The following is a 23,108-nucleotide window of genomic DNA, read 5'->3' on the forward strand; positions in this document are numbered from 1 at the left end:
TTGAGGAGCAACGTCAGCCAGCTGCCAGAGGCCTTCCGTCTAAGTTGATATGCAGTGTAGCCAGATTCTGCAGCGAGCATCCTGTCCTGGTGTGTTTAAGACTCAGGATTCAGGTTTCGTCTCAGGGTTGTGCTGTGGTTTAGTAAGGCCCCTTCTCTGTCTTCTTCAGGAGGGATGGGTCTGGAGACCACGTACCCTCGTGGACCCTCTCCGCTGTCCTCCCGGGAATCCAAGTGATGCCTGGTTACAGTAAAGGGCAGAGAGCCAGCGGTGGACGTGGAGGGCACCAGCAGGCTCCTGAGTCTGGCGAGTGAGGAGGACCTCCAGCCCGGTGTGCGGGGGCCACACAGGGTGACCGGGGGGCTCACTCCTCACTCCCTCTTCTCCTTGACTCAATGACCTCTGTCTGTAGACGTGTGGATTTCTCCTGAATCTGACCCAAGGATATTTTTCCTGATTCCTGGCTGTTAGTTTCCTCTGCCTGTCCTCAGAACTGTTGAATCTCTTTTAGAGATGCTCCAACCACCTAAGAAGGACAGAGAAACCAGAGTTCCTATATTCAGAGACAATGCAACTCTGGTTTTTCCTATTAATAGCTAGCCTCGCTCCACACTGGCCTTCATGGAGACAGGGCCTCGGAAATCATCCACCTAGGTGAAGGACTGTCAGAAAGGCTGTGAAGGGGCCCAGGGCAGATGGGTAAGCTAGGCTGACCGGAGTTCAGGGCCCAATTAACTGATCATTTAAAGCCAGGAGAGTGCAGGGCAGACGTGATTGTCAACATTCCCAGGAAATAGCTCCAACTCTCCTGCCAGGAAGAGTCTTGTGTTCTTGTCCTGCTTCTGCTACGAAGTCTCAGTGACTGTGAGCACATCACTCTCCTTTGGGGCTTTCCATCTACACGAGGGGTGGGACCACATGACTTCCCCAGGCTGCTTTCTGCTCCCCAACTCGAGGCTTTCCTTTGTCTAAGACTTGACAAACAATGCATCCCAAATGATTTTCTGCAGCTGAATTATAAGTTCACACACAGCAACATGCTCTTCAGCGCACTGGTGGCTGTGCTGTGAAGAAAACACGTGCTTGTGTGACCTCGCTACCTCTAACCAGGACGCACAATGTTCCCATCACCACAGAAAGGCCCCTTGCGCCACTTTCCAGTCGATTCTTCACCTCAGAAGCAGCCTCCGGTCTGATTCCCACCACCGTAGCATGGTTCTGCATATTCTAGAATTTCAAGCAAGAAGAACCGTATGTACAGTTTGGGCTTTTGCATCTGACTTCTTTGGCTCAGTGTATTATTTCCCTGACTCATCCGTGCTTCTGTGTACTTTGCAGTTTATCTTTCTCTCTCTCTTTTTTTTTTTTGCTGAATAATATTCAATTTCAAATATATCAGTTCGTTTATCCATTTTTCCTATCAGTGGACGTCCCATCATTTTCCAGTCGGCGGCTCTCATGAGTAAAGTCGCTATGAATCTTCTCAGACAAGGTTCTTCGTAGATTCATGCCTTCATTTCTCTTCATTAAATGTCTAGGTGTAGACTTTCTGGGTCATTAGGTAGATGTGTGTTTAGCTTCTTTGAGAAGCTGTTAAACAGTTTTCTGCAGTTTTATTCTGCCTCCAACGACGTGTGGGAGTTCAGGGTGCTTCATGCCCACTCCGCCACTTGACGCTGTCATTCTCTTTCTCCTCGGCCACTCTAGGGAGTACACCGTGGTTCACGGAGATTCTGACGTACTTCTTCATTTCTTATGCTTCCATTTACCCAAAGCAGATGATTATCGAGACCAACTGAAGGAATCAAAGATACTTTAAATGCTTGTTAAATAGCTACATTCTTTTGCAGATGGCTGGTAGGCTGGATCACGCCTCATTTAATGAATCTATTCATTCCAGATCGTTTCATCCCATTTCTTTTCATAAATATGTACCAACTGCCAAATACGCGTAAGCCTCTGATGCTAGATTCCTATCAGTATGGTGATGAAAAGACCTGGCTTGCGACCTCAAGGGCCTTACAGGGGAGGCAGAACCCAGTCCCCAAACTGTTACATTGTCGCCGTGATGTAACCTGGGGGATTTTATCCCAACAGAAGAGCCAAGTGTTCCCAGGATCCTGGATAGCAAACAGTCATTCCCACCACATCCATTGAGAAAGGAGACAGATGTGTTTTTGACAATCTGTATGTAAGGCAGTATCAGATGCAGCAGGAGAGGAAGGTGTGGGGAGGTAAAAACCTTATTCTGCCTGTTTCCCAAATTGGCAGGAGGTGGCCTCTTGGAGACATGGGCACACAGACTCCTTAGTGGAGCCCTGGGGGTCTAAGGACTGCACCAACAAGTGGCCAGCTGGGCAGCCTAAGATGGGCCGTTGGGTCACAGGAGTTGAGTGCAAGGCATGAAGAAAGAGGAGGCTGGGCTTTTTCTCAAGTCTTGACCTAGAAAGCACACTTGGGAGTCTAGGGGATTGATTGATGCCTGGCTCTTCTCTGAGAAAATGCCTCCATCTCCCAGTTTGAGCTCCATCTCCTCTGCGACATCAGTGTTCTCCTAAGTCCTGGGAGAGTGTGGTTCTGGAAACACAGTGAGGGGCCCATCCTGGCTGGGGAGGTGCTGGAGAAGCATCTCTTCCAGTTCTGGCTGCGGTTACCCCAGTGGAAAGACCCCATAGGGTGGGCCTGTCAGAGGCCCCTGTATTTGCCCTCTGGTTTCGTGCTGACTGAGCCATCTCCCATTCCTTGTTACAACATCTGACATTTATGGTGTACCTTCTGAATGCAGTATACTAGGAAAACTGCTGGGGATGCAGAGATGAAAGCTGTGACTCCATAAGTTTAAAGTCTGGTCATGGAAAGAGGAGGAAGAACTCAAAGAACGAGCGGTGTGAACTGCTGCTGGGTTAGGGCCTGAGGGGGAGGGTGCTCTGGTTAGGAGTTCAGGCCCCCTGTTTTGGAGCTGACCCCCAAGCCAGTTCTCGTTCCAGAGGGTGAGTGGAAAGAGCCCCCTGGACTGAAAAAGTGGAGGGTCCTCAGAGCCTACAAAGAGCAGGGGCTTGAACCATAAATTCCAAAATCCCAAGGAAATCCTGTGCTAAAGAAGTGTTCTCTCCATTCAGGGTAAGCAGGAGTCATCTCTAGTGGTTAGTGTGTCATGGGTTGGGGAGGGTAAGAGAGCCCAAAGGAAACTTCTACACATTGTTATGAATGACAAGGCAGAATCTCAATACCCCAGGTTAAAGGTAACTGATTAAATAAGAGCTTTGTCACAGCTACAGAAGTACAGGAAAAGGCACGGTGTATGCAGGGTTCTGCACCATCCACAGTGCCAGGCGCCACTGGGGCTCTTGGAACGTATTCCAAGAGATAGCGGGGCGGCAGGGGATTGCTCTAAATAGTCCAACTCTTGGTACTATCATTATTTTAAACAGCAGAACTCCCTCTTCAGATTTACTACTGGGCATTTTCACTCCTGTGTTTAGCCTTGATTTTCTTGATGACATTTCTTCATCTTGATACCATGGGGCTATGGGAGACAGGCTGATTCACACACAATACTCTCTCTTCTTCATCATCAAATAAAAAGCTGCAAGCCTCCCTGAGATTCTATCCATATCTATCACCATGAATGAGTGTGGCTGATGGCAGGAATTTTGAGGGTGTGCTTGGGGACCAGTGGAAGGCAATCAGAGCAAAAGGCTCACACACTCTGAAAGTGCAAAATATATCTTATGACGGTTTCCCAGATGGCACAGTGGTAAAGAACCCACCTACCAATGCACTAGACTCCAGTTGGGTCCCTAGGTCAGCAAGATACCCTGGAGTAGGAAATGGCAACCCACTCCAGTATTTTTTCCTGAAAAACCGCATGGAGAGGAGCCTGGTGCGCTAAAGTCCATGGGGTCATGACACAATTGAGCGCACACACACACACACAGGTATTGTGACCACGAGCTTGCTCTTCTGAATGTGTTAGATGGAAGCTGAAAGCCTGGCTTTGGTTTCCTGCCTACAGCAGCTACCAAACAGGGGCTATGAGCTCATCATCTAGTCTTGCAGCCTCAGTAAGAAACCTCATTCCTCAATTCAGTGAAATCCAAGAAATCATGTCTAAGAATCTAGGGAAGGTCTCATTCTCTTTGCACTTATTACTGCATCCAGAGCAAACACAACAATGCCTGTTCACACTCAAAGGGTCGACTTGTATGGGGTCCTTGGAAACCCAGAAGTTAACATTGGCAGTTTCTATCAAGGCTGACTCCACTAGAACTGTCAGGAGGGGTTGAAAGATTTACCCAACTTAAATCCTTTCCGTGACCTTCTGGTCTACCATTGTTCTCTGACCTACCACAGACCAAAATAATCATTCTGTTTGTCAAATTCACGGCTAGCCATTGTGCAAGAGTCCCGCTGTACTCAGGAAAGATCTTCAGGAACGATTATGGCAAATCCCCTGTTACTGTTGGTTGTCTCTTGTTTTTGCTCAGAACCTTGCTCAACACTCAGTCCTGTCTGTCTTTCCTTTTAAGTCTTCTCAGTGTCCTTTTTGAAATAAGGTGAGTGATTCTGGATTTACAAAATGATATATGGGATTGGTATCATTTTTTAACAGAGAGAGAATAATTACGGGATTCGCCTTGTTCCAGAGACTGCAAGATACAAGAGTAGAGGGATCTCACGCTGTCATCATGATGACCTGCCAAATGTTATGTCCACAAGGAAACTGAGATTCAGAGAAGTCACTTCACTTGTCCCAGGCTGCACAAACAGCAAACAGTGGAGATGAAATTTAAAACTTTTCAGAGCTTAACCCCAATCTACTCATTGAATCACTTTTTTTTTTTTTTTTAATAAACACCTGTGGGGTTTTGTTTGCTGGCCACAGCTCTGAGTGAGTTTTTCCATGGTGGCAGAAAGTCAGGGACAGTCATAGCACTAATCCAGCAGGAAGGAGAAAGAGCTCCGTGCCTCTTTAGGGGTTGAGAAGACAGATTGATGGGCCAGAAATTAGAAAATACCTGCTCATCAGAGAGGAGACTTTATGACAGAGTTGTAGTAAAATCAGCCTGCATAGATTTCCTTCTGGTGGGAAAAGTTAATGTTCTTTATCTTAAAAATATAAAATCAATTCCATTACATTACATCACTGAAGGTAGAATTTCTTTTTAGGTGTACCCAGAGATTGTCGTCTGCATCTCTGAAAAGTGAAAAATTCTGCTAAAATCACCAAGCCCTGGCATTCTGGAAGATACTGAGCTTTCCAAATACTCCTATTCACAACATATCTTCTACTGGAAACATGAAGGGTCTCCCTTGAATCCTAGAGTTTGCTCTAGCCAAATCTGAGTCCCTCCAACCCAGCAGAGACTGCTCCCAGTCGTATCCTCTTTAGCCAACAAGAATTGCTGAGAGATTTGTTAATTTCCAGAATCTGGAGTAGCTACATATTAATTGCATTTAATTACCCAAGACTAGAGACCATCAAATATCTTGTAGGTACTTTGAGTTACGTTTAAGTACCGATATATAATTTGAAGTCTAAATAATGCAAATTTCCCTTCTGGAAAGCTTAACGAGTCCACGGTCCTATCTAATGGGGGCTATTCCTTTGCTGCTGTGAAAGGAAGTTTTCCTATCGGCACTGGAGTGTCAGGTAACCAAATAATCCTTCTTGCCCCAGCAGACAGCTTTTGGCCCTAAGCAATCTGTGAATAATTAAGCAATGAGTCCAGCTGCAAGTTCTAAAATATTCAACATTTAATACAGGTTAAGTAACATTTCTTCCTCCCATTGGAGAAGGGTGGACCAGACAAACTCATTGTCTAGACCTGGTGCCTCTTTTCTCAAACTCATCTGATGCTTCGTATCAATCATATAGTGATTACCTTGCTCACATACCAATGCTTAAGAACTGCTCCCCACTCCCAAATGTAAGTTGGTGCACCCACTATGGAAAACAGTGTGAAGTTTCCTCAGAAAACTAAAAATGTAACGTCATATGAGCCAACAATCCCATTCCTAGGCATATATATCTGGACAAAACTACAATTCAAAAAGACACACGCACCCCAGTGTTCACTGCAGCACTGTTCACGACAGCAAGACGTGGAAGCAACCTGAGTGTCCACTGAGAGAGGAATGGATAAAGAGGATGTGGGACAGACATACGACGGAACACTACTCAGCCATAAAAAGAACAAAATGATGCCATCTGCAGCCACATGGACACAACTAGAGACCATCACTCTAAGTGAAGGAAGTTAGAGAAAGACAAGTCCCATGCGACATCACTTACTTGTGGAATATAAACTATGGCAGAAATGAACCTGTTTATGAAGCAGACTCACAAACATAGACAACACATGTGTGGTTGCTAAGGGGGAGGCACGGGGGGCGGGGTGGAGTGGGAGTTTGGGGTTAGCAAAAGCAAACTATTATTCGCAGAGTGGATAAACAAGGTCCTACTGTGTAGCACAGGGAACTAGTTTAATATCCTGGGACAAACCATAATGAAAAAGAATATTTAAAAGAATATGTATATGCTTTATAGGTTTGGTTCTTTAAGCAATTATGTATAAGAGATGAGCTCAAAAATACCCTCCTCAAGTAAGAACCGCCTCTCCCTTGACCAACGAAGGCCACAGGCTCAGGAAAACTTTATGATGGCAAAATGCCCCCATCTGCTGAGACAACAGAGGAGCTGAACAAGTTTGGTTAGAGGGTTTGATCCTGGTTTGCTGGAAGACTCCAGGTTCTGTCCTCATTTGCCCAGCATTTGCTGGGGGCCTTGGGTGGCTCCTGGCATAGCCCTAAGGCTCATGCAGTTCCCCTGTAACATAAGAGGACTGGGCCATCTGACGTCTAAGACGCTTGCAGACCTCAGGGTCTATGTATTCGCGACAAAGTACAGAAAAACCTGAAACTCTTCTCAATCATATTGGGAACAGAGCAAACAAGAACCAGCACAAGAGATTGAAGAGGTGGTGAAGAGCCAACCCTGGTGGTGAAGAGCCAGAGTTCAAGTTCCGCCTCTACTACTTACAGCTTATATAACCACAAGGTACTCCCCCTCTCTTAACTTCCCGTTCTTTTTTTGTAAAAAAATATTCAGTAATACTCCATGACTTGTAGGATGGAGGTCAGCATTAACTCTCATAAATCTGAAGCATTTGGTAGAGTTCTGAGATCATTAGAATGAGCTCTCGATTGCAGATTCCAAATAAAAATGAAAAAAGCATCTGGCACACACCTGTATCTCAGGTGTCTGCTGCCGTGGGCTGTTTTCTTTGGTCTGTCCATCCTCTTCTTGACGGGCTCCTTAACTTTTTCTCCTGTAAGCCTCTCAGATCTCCATCTTCTGTCTGAAAAGCAATGCCAGTATATTTGTTAATTGTTCAAAGTACGGCTATCGAAGATTTTTCTGTAGTCTACAGAACTCAGAGCAGGTCTTTCACTGGACATCAGTGGAGGCATTTGTCTATGCTGTATATGTGCTGACCTCAAACTGGTCTCCCCACAGCTTTTACATATACTCCCCAGGCTATTCTACACGCTGTACCCAACTATTGCATCCGTCTAAAGTGCAACTCTCTTTAATAGCTTCCCTGATTTTATTTATTGATAAATCAGAGATTCTTAACACAGTCCTGCTTGTTCCAAACCTTGTCAATTTCACTAGACTCACTCTGTGTCTCTACTTTTCCCAAGGATAAACTTTCTCTTGGAACCTTGAAAACATCATGCTCTTCTGTGTATCAGGACCATTGACACAATACTTCAGTCAACTGAAACTTCAGCTCACTCCATGTAAACTCTTGCACTTCACTGGTAGCCCAGCTCGAAATCTTCTTCCTCCAGGAAGTCCTCCTTATCTTACTTAATTGAAATATAATTGGTTTACAATGTTGTGTTAATTTCAGGTGTACAGCACATTCAGTTATATATATATATATATATGTATATGTGTGTGTTTCTGTGTGTATATATATGAATGTGTGTGTGCTCCATCACTTCAGTCATGTCCTACTCTCTGCGACCCTATGGACTGTAGCCCTTCAGGGTCTTCTGTCAATGGGATTCTCCAGGCAAGAATACTGGAGTGGGTTGCTTCTCGACCCAGGGATTGAATTCATGCCTCCTGTGTCTCCTGCATTGCACTCAGATTCTTTACCACTGAGCCACCAGGAAGCCCTATTAGATATGGATATATACAGATATATAGATAGATAGATAGATATACAGAGGATGAGATGGTTGGATGACATCACCAACTCAATGGACATGAGTTTGAGCAAGCTCCGGGAATTGGTGATGGACAGGGAGGCCTGGCGTGCTGCAGTCCACGGGGTCATAAAGAGTCGCACACAACTGAGCAACTGAACTGAACTGATACATACACACACACACACACACACACACACACACACACACACACATACACACATTCTTCTTCAGATTATTTTCCCTTATAGCTTATTATAAGATATTGAGTACAGTTCCCTGTGCTATACAATAGGCTCTGTTGGTTATCAACTTCACATATCAGTTCAGTTCAGTTGCTACAAAACAGCGACCATCAGTGATGGTCGAACTACAGGATGGTGGAGTAGAAGGACGTGTGCTCATCTTCTGCGAGAACTCCAAAATTACAACTCTCTGCTGAACAACCATCAACAGGAGAATGTTTGCTCCCACCAAAAAAAGATACTCCATATCTAAGGGCAAAGGAGAAGCCCCAGCAAGATGGTGGGAGGGGTGAAATCGCGTTTAGAATCACACCCCACACCTGCCAGAGACACTTGTAGGGATCATACAAAACCTTGTGTGTGCCAGGAGACCCTACAGAGACTGAGCCAGACCTGCCTTTGAGTGTTTGAGTGTCTCCTGTGAACATACGGGTCAGCAGTGGCCTGCTGCAGGGACAGGGGTTCTGGGTGCAGCAGACCTGGGTATGGCATAAGCCCTCTTTGAGGAGGTCGTCATTAACCCCACATAGAGCCTCCAGAACTTCCCCAGGACTGGGAAACAGACTCCTGGAGGACACCAACAAAACCTCGCGCACCAGGACCCGGGAGAAAGGAGCAGTGGCCCCACAAGAGACTGTCCCAGACTTGCCCGTGAATGTCCAGGCGTCTCTGGCAGAGGTGGGGGTCAGCGGTGGCCTGCTGCAGGGTCAGGGGCGCTGAGTGCGCAGTGCGTCATGGAACCTTCTGAAGGAGGTCGCCATTATCTTCATTACCTCCACCATAGTTTGGTCTCAGGTCAAAGAGCAGGGAGGGAACACAGCCCTGCCCATCAACGGAAAATTGGATTAAAGATTTACTGAGCATGGCCCCGCCCATCAGAACAAGACCCAGGTTCCCCCTCAGTCAGTCTCTCCAATCAGGAACTTTACATATAGTTGTGTGTATATGTTAATTCAAACTCCTAATTTATTCTCCATCTATCCAAGACAAGATGAAGACTTTGTAAATGTGCTCATAAGAGGCCTGCACTGTTTAACTCCCTTTTTTAAGAAAGCAGTCATGCACTTCCCCAGCGGTCCAGTGGTAAAGAATCCATCTGTCAGTGCAGAGTACGTGGGTTCAATACCTGGTCTGCGAAGATACCATCTGCCACGAGGCAACTAAGCCCGTGTGTCACAACTACTGAGTCCGTGCTCTCAAACAAGAGAGTCACGGCAATAAGCCCAGCACCACAATGAGAGAAAGCCCACATACAGCAGAGAAGCCCTAGTGCAGCCAAAAATAAATTAATGTTTTAAAAAAGCAATCATTACAAGTGAAATATATGGTGCAATCTGTAACCTGATGTCTCTCCTTTCCCCCTCCCCATGTAAGTTTCAGGTTCAGATTAGGCATTTCCACAGCTGCATTCACACTGCCCAATCCAGTGCCAGCACACAGTAGGTATTCAGTAACGTTTTGAACAGATGACCAACTATTCGAATGAAGATACACACATACCAAAGGGAGGCCCTGCAGACTGTAGCACAAGATGCGGAGTTGGCTGCCCATAAATTATTCACAGGGTTAGACATTTGACAGGAACAAAACGATCCTGAGATCCTGAGAGGCTCCAGGATGTACAGTTGTTGAAATGTCACCTTTAAGACGTGGGTATTGATTTACAGTTTGCATTCTTAAGTACAGAGGATTCTGTACAAGCAGGGGGAAAAAAATCCAATTTCTGCATCTCAGTGAAGGAGACGGCTAAGTCACGTTTGGTATCATCTGTCAGAAGGTTGTGGGGGGGGTGTGTGTGTGTGTGTGTGCCCATTTAAGAGTTTTACACTGACTGGCTTTCTTGGAGGTAATACGAAAAAAGCTTTAGACGTATTTTTTTCATCAGAGATTAGTTTTTCCTGCTTCAATACTTCAACTGAACGGACGCACACAGCAGCGTGCTTGTATTTGGCTTCTTCTGCTCAGCATAATGTTTTGAGAGTTCATCCAGGTTGCAATATGTTAGTAGTCCTTACCTCTGGAGTACGGCTGTATCACAGTTTATCTGTTTCATGCTGATGAACATCTGGGCTCTCTGCACGGTTATTTACTGATGACGTGTGTGTAAATATTCTCTTGCTGTGTATATATGCTTTCATTTCTTTGGGTTAACATCTAAGAGGGATATTTCTGGGTTGTGGGGTGGGTGTAGGCTTACTTTCATGATATTGCTGGACTGATTTTCAAGGTGATTTGTACCATTTTGCACTCCCACTGGGTCCACATCAACATCTGGCATGGCCAATCTCTTTTATTTTACCATTCTAGTGGGTGTGTAACATTATATCATGGTGTTAATTTGTATTTTCTTGATGACTAATCTTGAACATTTCTTCATGTGCTTCATTTGATATTTTTCTTTGTTACGTTCTTATTAGAGTTTTAGATTTTAAATGGTGTCATTTATCTTTTAAATACTGAGTTTCAGCAGTTGTATATATGTGTATATAACTTGAATATGAATCCTAAGGCAGGTGTATGTATTAAAACTATTTTCTCCAAGTCTGAGTCTTGCTTATTTACTTTTTAAAGGAAGTTATCTTTTGAAGCTAATTGCTTAATTAAGTTGAAGTCCATTTTTACCATTGTTTCTCTTATGATTAGTACTTCCTGTGTTCTACAAAACCTTTGCTCACTTAAATGTTGTGAAGATATTCTCCTAGTTTCTTTACAGAAACTTTATAGTTTTAGCTTTTATGTTTAGGCCAGTGAAGCTTTCACCAATTGATTTTTGTCTATGGTGTAAGATATGAGTCAGAGTTCTTTTTTCTTTTTTTTTTTCTTCATCAGATCAGATCAGATCAGTCACTCAGTCGTGTCCGACTCTTTGTGACCCCATGAATTGCAGCACGCCAGGCCTCCCTGTCCATCACCAACTCCCGGAGTTCACTCAGACTCATGTCCATCGAGTCAGTGACGCCATCCAGCCATCTCATCCTCTGTCGTCCCCTTCTCCTCTTGCCCCCAATCCCTCCCAGCATCAGAGTCTTTCCCAATGAGTCAACTCTTCGCATGAGGTGGCCAAAGTACTGGAGTTTCAGCTTTAGCATCATTCCTTCCAAAGAAATCCCAGGGCTGATCTCCTTCAGAATGGACTGGTTGGATCTCCTTGCAGTCCAAGGCACTCTCAAGAGTCTTCTCCAACACCACAGTTCAAAAGCATCAATTCTTCGGCGCTCAGCCTTCTTCACAGTCCAACTCTCACATCCATACATGGCCACAGGAAAAACCATAGCCTTGACTAGATGGACCTTTGTTGGCAAAGTAATGTCTCTGCTTTTCAATATGCTATCTAGGTTGGTCATAACTTTCCTTCCAAGGAGTAAGTGTCTTTTATTTTCATGGCTGCAGTCACCATCTGTAGTGATTTTGGAGCCCAGAAAAATAAAGTCTGACACTGTTTCCACTGTTTCCCCATCTACTTCCCATGAAGTGGTGGGACCGGATGCCATGATCTTCGTTTTCTGAATGTTGAGCTTTAAGCCAACTTTTTCACTCTCCACTTTCACTTTCATCAAGAGGCTTTTGAGTTCCTCTTCACTTTCTGCCATAAGGGTGGTGTCATCTGCATATTGAGGTTATTGATATTTCTCCCGGCAATCTTGATTCCAGCTTGTGTTTCTTCCAGTCCAGCGTTTCTCATGATGTACTCTGCATAGAAGTTAAATAAACAGGGTGACAATATACAGCCTTGACGAACTCCTTTTCCTATTTGGAAGCAGTCTGTTGTTCCATGTCCAGTTCTAACTGTTGCTTCCTGACCTGCATACAAATTTCTCAAGAGGCAGATCAGGTGTTCTGGTATTCCCATCTCTTTCAGAATTTTCCACAGTTTATTGTGATCCACACAGTCAAAGGCTTTGGCATAGTCAATAAAGCAGAAATAGATGTTTTTCTGGAACTCTCTTGCTTTTTCCATGATCCAACGGATGTTGGCAATTTGATCTCTGGTTCCTCTGCCTTTTCTAAAACCAGCTTGAACATTAGGAAGTTCATGGTTCACATATTGCTGAAGCCTGACTTGGAGAATTTTGAGCATTACTTTACTAGCGTGTGAGATGAGTGCAACTGTGTGGTAGTTTGAGCATTCTTTGGCATTGCCTTTCTTTCTTTTTTTTTTTTTTCTTCATATAGACAAACTTTTTCACCACTGAAATGCATTGCTGAAAACTTGTTGAAAATTGACCATTCCTAATTATTTTACATTTCACTATTTTCTTTAGATTATTTACACCCATTGTATGTGTATGGTAAAAATATCACATAATGATGTGCTACTGTATATCTCTTCTCAACTTTGTGTTCACTGATGTCAAACTGGTAGCTTGAATTCAGCCACGTTGGGAGTATTTCCACCATGAAAAGAGGCAAACACTACTAATCATGGCTCAATTTACTGTGATTTTGTTTCTCCAGACATATGAAAATGCTGGAAACAATGTTAATAATACAGATTAACCTTTGAATCATGTCTCAAACGGTGACACTGTGAATGGTACAAAAATTTGACTGACATTCTTCCCATATTCGAAAGCTACTATTTGAGTCAGCAAGATAGTCACACGTATCATTAAAGAATCAGTAAACTTCTAGCAAACATCCTTCACCTTCATCTTTTCATTAACATACATGAAAATACCAAGCCACATTCTCACCGTGGGAACTCCCCTCACTTTCTTGTTTCTGCAGGAGGTAGGCCACGGATAGCTGGGCAAGAATACCAAGAGAAAGGTTTATACACTGCGGGCTGCTGTGTGGACTTGATTATCAAGATGCTGTTCAAGGTGCTGGTCAGTTTGGAGAAATATGAGGAAAAAAAAACTTCCCGGGGGAGGGGGGCCTCTGCTGGCTTTGAAGGAGGAGGCCAGCAGCCAGTGTCCCAGGAGCACAGCCCGCTGAAGGCCCCTCGAGAAGAAGCACACAGCTGCGGAGGCCGTCCTGGAAAGGGTCCTCCCTCCAGAGGGAACAGGGCTTGGCAGGGCAAGGTTAACGGCAGGGAGCGAAGCAGAGAGAGCTGGACTGAAGTAATTCTGCGAATTCCAAACTGTGGAGTTTGTACCTGTATCAGAAGGCTGCAGGGAGCCCGTGAAGAGCAAGGGACTCACATGGCTAGAGCTGCATTTTCTGGCAGTCAACCTGGTGGTGTGGGTACGACTGACTGGAGAAGAAAGACTCGAGTTAGGAGAAGCCAGAAGATAATCAGGGTACGGGCAGAAACAGGTGACAGAGGCCCAGACTGAGCCAGCGGCCATCAGAACAGAAAGGAGATGAGTAACGGAAGAAATATCTCCTGGGTAGAAGGAACCGCACTTGGAAGAATAATTCTACTTTAAATGTTTTTATTTTTTAAATTTTATTTAATCAATAATTTTTATTTTTTGTGGCACTTTGAGGGACTTGGGAGGTGTCAGTGAATCGGAAACGTGTAAAATAAGGAGACTGAGGGATAGTGCTATGGAATGTATACATAAAGCCTAATTTTTCTTCATCTGCAGGATTTGGGGTGATTGAGAGTGTTTTTCACTCCAGTGATTACTTGTATATTTTAGTTAATATATATCTTAACACTTATTTACCACTTCCTTTCTAGGGCGTTGCTATTTAATAAAAGGAATAATATAAAGGCTGGTTTTTTTTTTTTTAAAGCAGAAATATTCAAAGAAGGCTCTCTGTTTGCCTTTGAGTACATCTGGCGAGGTGGCTCTAGGCCATGAAGACTTGAGCAAGCCTGGGGTCCTGTCCTGTCACTGAGCTTTCAGGTTTTGTCTTGTTTACTTGGAATACAGGGAAAGCATTGTAGAGACCACCTCATCCTCAGGAGCCATTGGAAACCAGGCAAGCACAGTTCTCAAAAACAGAGGAGATTATTTTAAACATGATCTCTTTTTAGAAAGTATGTATATTAGGATACTCTAGAAGTCTTAGAAGTTTGCTTAGGGGAAAAACCCTAGGGCTCCCCTGATGGCTCAGTGGGTAAAGAATCTGCCTGCAATGCAGGGAGACACAGAAGTGGGTTCGATTCCTGGGTCAGAAGATCTGCTGGAGGAGGGCATGGCAACCTACTCCAATATTCTTGCCTGGAGAATCTGATGGACAAAGGAGCCTGGCGGGCTACAGTCCAAAGGGTTGCAAAGAGTTGGACATGACTGAAAGACTATACATGTTCACAGGCAATAGAAATTACCCCCTGGGGTTGGTGTGATAGTCAAGTGAGAGGACAGGGGTAAAGCATTTAAGAACAGTATCTGCTCTATGAGAGTGAGTAGTAGCTCAGTGATGATGATCATGATGATTCCTGTTTACAATAGCCCCTTAATGCATGATAAAATTTTAATTAGCACCAGTCATACAATAAATGCTCAATAAATTATAACCTTTCTAAGTACATAAGGTGAAAATCTTTCTGCTTCAGCCTTCAGAGATAATCATAATAAACATCACAGTCAATATGTATACATGTATATGTGGATATATAAGCTTATGCTAACAAAGAGGAATGAGACCACACTACACATATTGTTCTGTGACTTCGCTGCTTCACTTAAATTTTAAAAACTGTTTACCATACAAATATGCCCGACTGATTTCTGACAAAGTTGCAGAAGCAGTTCAATGGATGTAAAGACAAGTGAGGGTGGAGCTTTTGTTGAAAAGATAAAAGCCTTTCAACAAACGGGGCTGGAGCCACGGCACATCCAGGGGCAAAGAAAAGAATTCTGACCTCAACTTCAGAACTTATACAAAAATTAAATTCCAGTGGATCAGGGTTGCAGGTGGAAAACTTATAAGTGTAGAACTTTAAAGAAAATAATATGAGAAAATTAGGGTCTAGGTGCATCAAGGAGAGCCAAAGAGATTTGATACCAAAAGTTTGGTCCACAAAACGAACAACTGATACATTGGATCCCAGCAAAATTAAGACCTTTTTGTTTGTGAGAGATCCCACTTAACGGATTAAAAGGAAAGCTATGGCTTGAGAGAAGAGAGTCTGTCACATATCCAACAGAAGATTAGTTTCTAGAATATATAGAACCTTCAAAACTCAATAGTAAAAAAAAAAGCATTCAAATTTTAAAAAATAGATGGAAGTCATGAATACTGATTTTTCCAGTAGTCATATAAAGAGAGATGTGAGAGTTGGACCATAAGGAAGGCTGAGCACTGAAGAATTGGTGCTTTCAAATGGTGATGCTGGAGAAAACCCTTAAGAGTCCCTTCGACATCAAGGAGATCAAACCAGTCAATTCTAGAGGAAATCAACCCTGAGTATTCAATGGAAGGACTGATGCTAAAGCTGAAGCTCTAATACTTTGGTCACCTGATGCTAAGAGCCAACTCACTGGAGACCCTGATGCTGGGAAAGATTGAGGGCAAGAGGAGAAGGGGACGACAGAGGATGAGATGACACCACTGAATCAATGGACATGAGTTTGAGCAAACTCCAGGAGATGGTGAAAGACAGGGAAACCTGGTATGCTGCAGTCCATGGGGTCACAGAGAGTCAGACACGACTGAACAACAGCGACATGCTGGACATGCCACTGAGGAGGAGATACAGACGGCAGATAAACACGTGAAAAGACGTGCAGCTTTACTAGTCATTGAGTATGCTGAGTCAGTGCAATTTAAAACCACAATGCGATATTGCCACACACCTACCAGAATGGCCAAAGTAACAAATAGTAACACCACCAAATGCTAGTGAGGGTGGAGAGAAATGGAACGCTCAGACACCATCAGCAGGGATGGGAAATGATATAACCACTCAAGATTGGTTTGCCCCCTTCTACACAACTAAATATGCAATTGTCATATGACCCAGTCATTACATTCCTGGATATTTATCCAGAAAAATGAAAATGGATGTTCACACGAAAACCCGCACATGAATATTCAGAGCAACTTTATTCATCATAGCTCCAACCTGGAAGCAACCTAATTCACCTTCAGGAGGTGGTTAGACAAACCAGATCATCCACACCATGGAATGTTACTCAGCGGTAAAGAATGAAGAATTGATTCATCCACCAGCCTGGATGAATCCAGGTAATTACGCTGAGTGAAAGCTAAGTGAACAAAGCCAGCGCCAAGAGGTCATATACTGTATGATTCCATTTGTACAGCATTCTTTTTCTCTCTCTTTATAAAATTTATTTTTAATTGATAGACAATTGATTTACAATATTGGTTTGATTTCTGCCATACATCAACATGAATTAGGTATACATATGCCCCCTCTCCAGAGCCTCCCTCCCATCTCCCACCCCTTCCCACCCCTCTAGGTTGTCACAGAGCCCCGGGTTGAGTTTCCTGAGTCATACAGCAAATTTCCATTGGCTATCTATTTTACATATGGTGGTATGCATGTTATTCTCTCTATTTGTCTCGCCCTCTCCATCCTCCCCATCTCCTTTGTCCATTAGTCTTATACAGCATTCTTGAAGAAAGGAACATACAGAATCAGAGGGTGGGTGAGTTGCTGCCAAGGGCCAGGCATGAGGCAGAGAGGGGAGATTGTGAAAGGGCAGGTCAGGGGGACCTTGTGGTCGTGGCGTTGTTCTGAATCTTGACTGTGGTGTTGGATACAGGACTCCCCTCATGCAACAGGACTGCATAGAACCCATGAGTAAAACTGGGGATGTTTGAGAATCAGTGGACATAGCAACATCAGTATCCTGGTTGTGAGATTACACTGTAATTTTGCAAGGTGCTATCAATGAGGGAAACAGGGTAACATCTAATGGGCTCTCACTGCATTCCTTCCTGCAACTACCTGATAAGTTACAGTTTTCTCAAAATAAAATGTTTAATTGGGAAAAAAGGGAATATCATAAGCAGTTAGCCAAACAAAACAAAAACGAATGGTTTCGCTAAGGGTCTGACCATTTTGACTGTGTGCCCTTTCTTTTTCTTTTAGGCACTCATTAGTCAATCATGGGAGAAGGCAATGGCACCCCACTCCAGTACTCTTGCCTGGAAAATCCCATGGACAGAGGAGCCTGGTGGGCTGCAGTCTATGGGGTCACTAGGAGTCGGAGACGACTGACTTCACTTTCACTTTTCACTTTCATGCATTGGAGAAGGAAACGGCAACCCACTCCAGTGTTCTTGCCTGGAGAATCCCAGGGACAGGAGCCTTGTGGGCTGCCATCTCTGGGGTCGCACAGAGTTGGACATGACTGAAGTGACTTAGCAGCAGCAGCAGTCAATCATGAATTGGCCAGACTCTACCTATTATTATAAATGATTCCAACAAGTCCTGTGGGGACATTGCAGCCTGAACGCTGTGGATGGGAATGGTCTTCGAAGAAACTGGGTTAAAGATCTGGAACCAGAGTTGTGCTCTTAACAAGTCCATTGAGTGGGGACCTCATTGCACGTCCCCTGGGAAGGGTAATGAAACATGAAGATGAAGGTGACCAGTACCTTCCTCAGGAAGGCCCCTCTGGGTCACAGACGTCCTTCACCAGGAGAGTCAAGACTGGAGCAGCCCCCCTCTCATTGGGAAATTCAAGCCCATTATCTCTTACTGGGGAGGCAGTAATGACCGTCACGGAAGGAGACCTCAATTTAAGCAAACAGCTGTTTTTCCTTGACAACAGAAGGGTAAACAGGGCTCAAGTTGGTTCTTAGCGAAGTGATCCATGGAAAGATCATTTAAACAGAGTCTCTCATTGAGCACAGCGAGGAAATCATGCAACCTCCCTCCCTAGCCCTGCCCCGGTGATGCCCTGTCAAAGAAACCTGCCTCTCTGGGGGCCTCGAAAAGTCACGGGACTCCATCCTTGGCCGCCCTGGTTTCCAGGCCTGTGGACCGGCCGCCGATCCTGGACCTGGGCTCTCCCTTAGGAGAGCGATTTGGAGCCCCAGAGCCTGTGTGGTTTGTCTGGAGGGAGTCTCTTCGTCCTACCCTTCCCCGATTAGATCTAGCACTTAACAGGTGACCCTGCAGTCAATGGCACCGTGAAGGGTCTAAGTATTAACATTCTTCAATGTGCTCCTGGCCCTTGCAGGGGAGAGGACTTGTCTACAGCACTGGAGGGCTGTGCAAAGCCTCAGCGCTGTTGACAGTCAGCTGTGATTTTCCATCAGCTGCATCTCATTATCCCTTCAGGGCTCCCTCTGCCTATCCACGGGAAACAATGTGTAATCACTTGCAACTGATTGCAAATCACTCTGCCCGGCTTGTGTGAGCAAGCCTCGGCCCCGCCACGTGGTCCAGACTGCCACGCGGGTCCCTGCGCCCTGGGGCCCCTCACTGCCCCCAGAGTGGGGCTCCGGGGCACCTGGAGCACAATGGCCCCTCTTTCTCCCCAGGATGGAGGTGGGGAGGAAGGGGGCTGGATAGATCAGGACACTGGCTAATCACGAACCCCAAGAAATAACAGACTCAGGTTCAGAATGGTTATTTTGTGGATCAGTTTTCAGAGATAGAAAGGCAGCCATGCCTGTTCCCTTCATGGAGAATTAGACAGATTTGAGGATTCTAGAATGAATAACTGGATGGAAGTATGGGCCACAGTTTCAAAATAGAGGCAGTAGATCATATTTACCATAGAACTCAGACATCTAAGGTGCTCAGATCCAATTCAAGTCCTGATTCTGACAGTTACTACCTGTGTGACATTGGACACGTCACCTAATCCCTTTCAGTCTCAGTTTCTCATCTGTAAAATGGGAATAATAGCAATACCAAGCTCAGGGTATATACAGGGAAAGTACACAGGGAAGAAGTGTCTGCTTGTAATCTGTTCACCGTGACCATGATCTATATCTTTGCATATTGAGATTTTCTTCTATGATTTAAGATGACATTTTCTATTTTTTATCATAGAATTATGTATACTTTTGTTAGATTTTTCCCCGAAGTATTTATTATTTAGTTGCCATTGTAAATCATACCAATTTAATAATGCATTTGGTAATTATGTTCAATAAGAATTGTACAATTGATTTGTGTGTACTGGACTTGAATCTAGCAACTTTGGTGAACTCTGTTATTAGTTTCCATACTTTATGTCTGAAATGCTTTTAAACATGAGTGAGTTGAGGGGTGAGGGAGGGAAGGATTGGGAGTTTGGGTTTAGCGGATGCTAACTATTACATTTATATATAGGATGGATAAACGGAAAGGTCCTACTGTGTAGCATAGGGAGCTATTGATATATTCAATATCCTGTGATAAACCATAATGGAAAATAATAATATGAAAAAGTATAACCGAATCACTTTACTGTACAGCAGAAATTAACATTGTAAACCAACTATATTTTAGTAAAACTTATATATATATATTATGAAAGTGGGGTTGGGGAAAGCCAAAATGTCAAACTACTTACATCTAGATGGAAAGACTACCGGTGAGCTCTTTTCTACTTTTCTACTTCTGTATACCCTTCAATACTTAAAATTTTTGTACAATAGGTATCTCCTCCTTAACAACTGAACTGAAAATTATTAAATTACAAGAGTACTGATAACAGTCCCCTTTTGACGAACACCTATACTCAGCAACCATATGCTAAGTGCTTCATATACATAAGTTAATTTCATCTTGACAACAACCTAGCATAGAAGGAATTTCTTGTCACATTCCAAACAAGAAAACTGAGGTATAGATCACCCTGTGGAAATCATTACGTACCTACTAAATACTTGAGCTGGGTTTTATGGGACTCTTATTTTCCTAGACAAACTCAGAAGGACATTTTCTTGTGGAAGATTTCGCTTCACTGATCTCAAGCTACAGAGGGTTACATGGGTTAGTTTGTCATTGACATGGCTGTTTGCCCTTCTTGCTAGGCAGAGCCTCAAGGAATTGAGAGAAACAAGCTTTAGAAAGACCCCTGGGGGGATGGGCTCCAGCTCTGGGTGGGGGATGGGGTCTGCAGAGGATGAAGCCAGGCCTGGAAGCCAGCTACCTGGATTCTGATCTTAAAAATGAAAAGCTGTGTAGGCTGAGTGACGCCTTGGGAAGGTCAGACTGCTCTAATTTCCTCAAGGAGCGATGGCTCCTTATTCAGGAGACCAAGAGCCAGGCCCAACGATTTCAATATGAGAAGAAGGAAGCTTATTCCTTGAGGGTGAAGATTTGACCTTTGTCTTTGGTCTTCCCTAAAGGTCAATAATCACAAAGACGACTTGAAAGGTTAAAGTGATCTAAACCCACCAGTGTGTTATAGAACAGGGGATGGAGACATGGGGTGATTGGAAGTCATTTATGGCCTTTGTAAATCTTTTTCTAGTGGATTAATGATCACTGGAATGTTAAAATACAACTTTTGGTAATTGCATCCAAGTCACGAGCCAGGCCCTCTAACTAGATAAAGCCCTAAGAGTCACCTCTTGAAGAACCTTTTACAACTGCCACCACCGCGCTCAAGACCCCACAGTTGCAGCATATGCACCTCTGTCTCTCTCTGCCGGCTTTGTCCTCACCCAGCCCTCTCTGCCCCCCAGCACCCTTCTCTCCTTCCTGCAACTGTGTTATGATTTTGCAGCGAGGACCTCAGCACTTGTGCTTCGATTACAAAAAAAATTATATAACTGTATTGGAGTAAAGATGAATATAATCCTGACAGGATCCAGTATTATATATTTGTATTTATTTTTTTCTTCGATTTTAAAAGAAAGTATAATTAAAATTAATTAAAGGAAATTAAAATTAATTTAATAAAAATTAATGTTTAGAAATATTAAGTGAATGGACTGTGAGTCCTGACATAAGCTGTCCTGGGCCTGATGGCAAAGTCCGCCTTGCTCTTCCCTCCCTCTCTCCATCCATCCTTCGTCCCTTTCTCACTTCCTCCCTTCCTTCCTTATTTCTCTGTCTCTCTCTTTCTATTTTCTCTCCTTTCCTGCCTAGCCTTGGCATACTAAGGAAAATAAGTTTTCAGCTTCTCCTGTATCTTGCTTGCAATCATTTCTGTTTTATGAGGAAACAAAACGTTTCCTTCATTTTCCCTTAAAAAAAAAAACAAAACTGAAATCTAACTGTGAATCTAAATTTTTCCTGGAATCAGACAGGCTCTCCCACCCTCTCATAAGCATTTTACATTGTTGAGGTTTTTCTTCTTTGCAGCTCTACCGAGACACTACAAAAATTTATGATGAGCCTGGAAACATCCTTGAGCAATTATTCCTAACACCGGGTGCATCCAGCTTTCTTTGAGTTGAGGTATTCAGAGCCTCTGCTGGCAGCGTGGATGACATGGGGATACGAGAAATGAGGGCTGCGTGCCCTGTCTTGTCAGGAACACAAGGAACCCTGAGATGCCAGCTACTTCAGGGAGCCCATGAAGGCACCACGGTCTCCCTCTTGCTTCTCCGAGAAGCAGCTAGAATTTTGCAGCTGTTTTCCATTGCTCTTCGAAGAGCGTACATGCGTTCAGAAACAGCCCTTAGGAGTCAAGGGGGGTTCTTTTTTGCTTTTCTTAAACATAACTTTCCCAGTATAGCACTGGACTCAACAGGAGGAAGTCAAAGTTACAAACTCGGCCCAAGGAATGGGGGGAGGCCTGGGGTCTGCTGAATTGTAGGACTGGATCTTTTGAGACTGGTGGGGCGCAGGGGTGGGGCGAGGAGGGTCACCGCTTGGCTGTTCTTGGCCTGGGGTTGGTGATTTATAATCTCAGAAAGTGCTCCAGGTTGGATGTAACAGACCATTTAATATTGTGTCTACACGAGGCCTGCCCCCAGGATGCCTCCTTCCACCGTCATGACGTAGGGACGATGGGCTCCCCGTGGTGGGGCTGCTTCTGAAGCGTGTACAGCCCACATGACCATGGACACAGGTTCCTACAGAACAGGAGCTAGAAATCAATGGTGGTCAGAGATGTAAGAGCTTCCGTTATTCACATAACCCAGTGTCACCCTCCATTTCATACAGTTTCACCTCACGAGGGGGACTATGGAAGGAAATCCACACAGTCGTTGGTATAAGTTCCAGTGGATGTGGCCATTGAGTGAATAATCGGCGGAAAATGTGCACCACGTTTCTTGACTCACTCTCCTGCCTTTGGTCCTTGTAGTAACAGAGACTCTTTATAAAGCCATGACAAGGAGCCAGCCAGTGTGACAAGTCAGGTCTGTGCAGATACTGCCCTGTAGAGACCTGTCAACGGCACTCAGGAGGAGGTATCATTGTCTCCTGTTCACTGCAAAAAAGTGAGTCTTAGAAGAGAAATGCGGGAGGGGGACATCCAGCCATTTTCCAATCTTAAGTCTTTGAGATTACTTGATTTCTAAATGGAACACTTAAGGATGAAAAAACAAAACACATTTCCACTTCCTGGAGGTACCTCAGTAATCATCCTCTCTTTCCCTACATGAGGATCTTCCTTCATAGCACTGCTAAAATGAACGTGTTTCCCCTTCACTAACAGCAAAGTGCCCTGAACTTGGACTTGGGATTTCAGGAGTGGGAAAATTTCTCCTCGCTACCTGCCGGCAGCTGGAAGAAGAGCAAAGGCAGAGGGCAACCCTTCTTCCCAGGACAGGGCAAGGCTGCCTGGTTTTGTCCGTTCCAGGGACCAAAAAAAAAAAAAAAAACCAAAACCCTGGAAGGCCCGTCCACCCTGGAAGGTTGGTAACAGTATTATCCAC

At 44.3% G+C, this 23,108-nt stretch overlaps 1 long non-coding RNA gene across 1 annotated transcript in view; it reads right to left on the reverse strand.

Moving 5' to 3' along the window:
• LOC109572111 (uncharacterized) overlaps positions 1–23,108 on the reverse strand; it is a 116,495-nt gene that overhangs the window by 32,387 nt on the left and 61,000 nt on the right. Inside the window, exon 5 of the long non-coding RNA XR_002182743.2 lies at positions 7,250–7,361. This is a non-coding gene — a long non-coding RNA (uncharacterized lncRNA). The remainder of the gene's footprint in view (positions 1–7,249; positions 7,362–23,108) is intronic.

Source organism: Bos indicus, chromosome 18 (assembly GCF_029378745.1).
Source record: "Bos indicus isolate NIAB-ARS_2022 breed Sahiwal x Tharparkar chromosome 18, NIAB-ARS_B.indTharparkar_mat_pri_1.0, whole genome shotgun sequence".
In the NCBI taxonomy this organism is placed as follows: Eukaryota; Metazoa; Chordata; class Mammalia; order Artiodactyla; family Bovidae; genus Bos; species Bos indicus.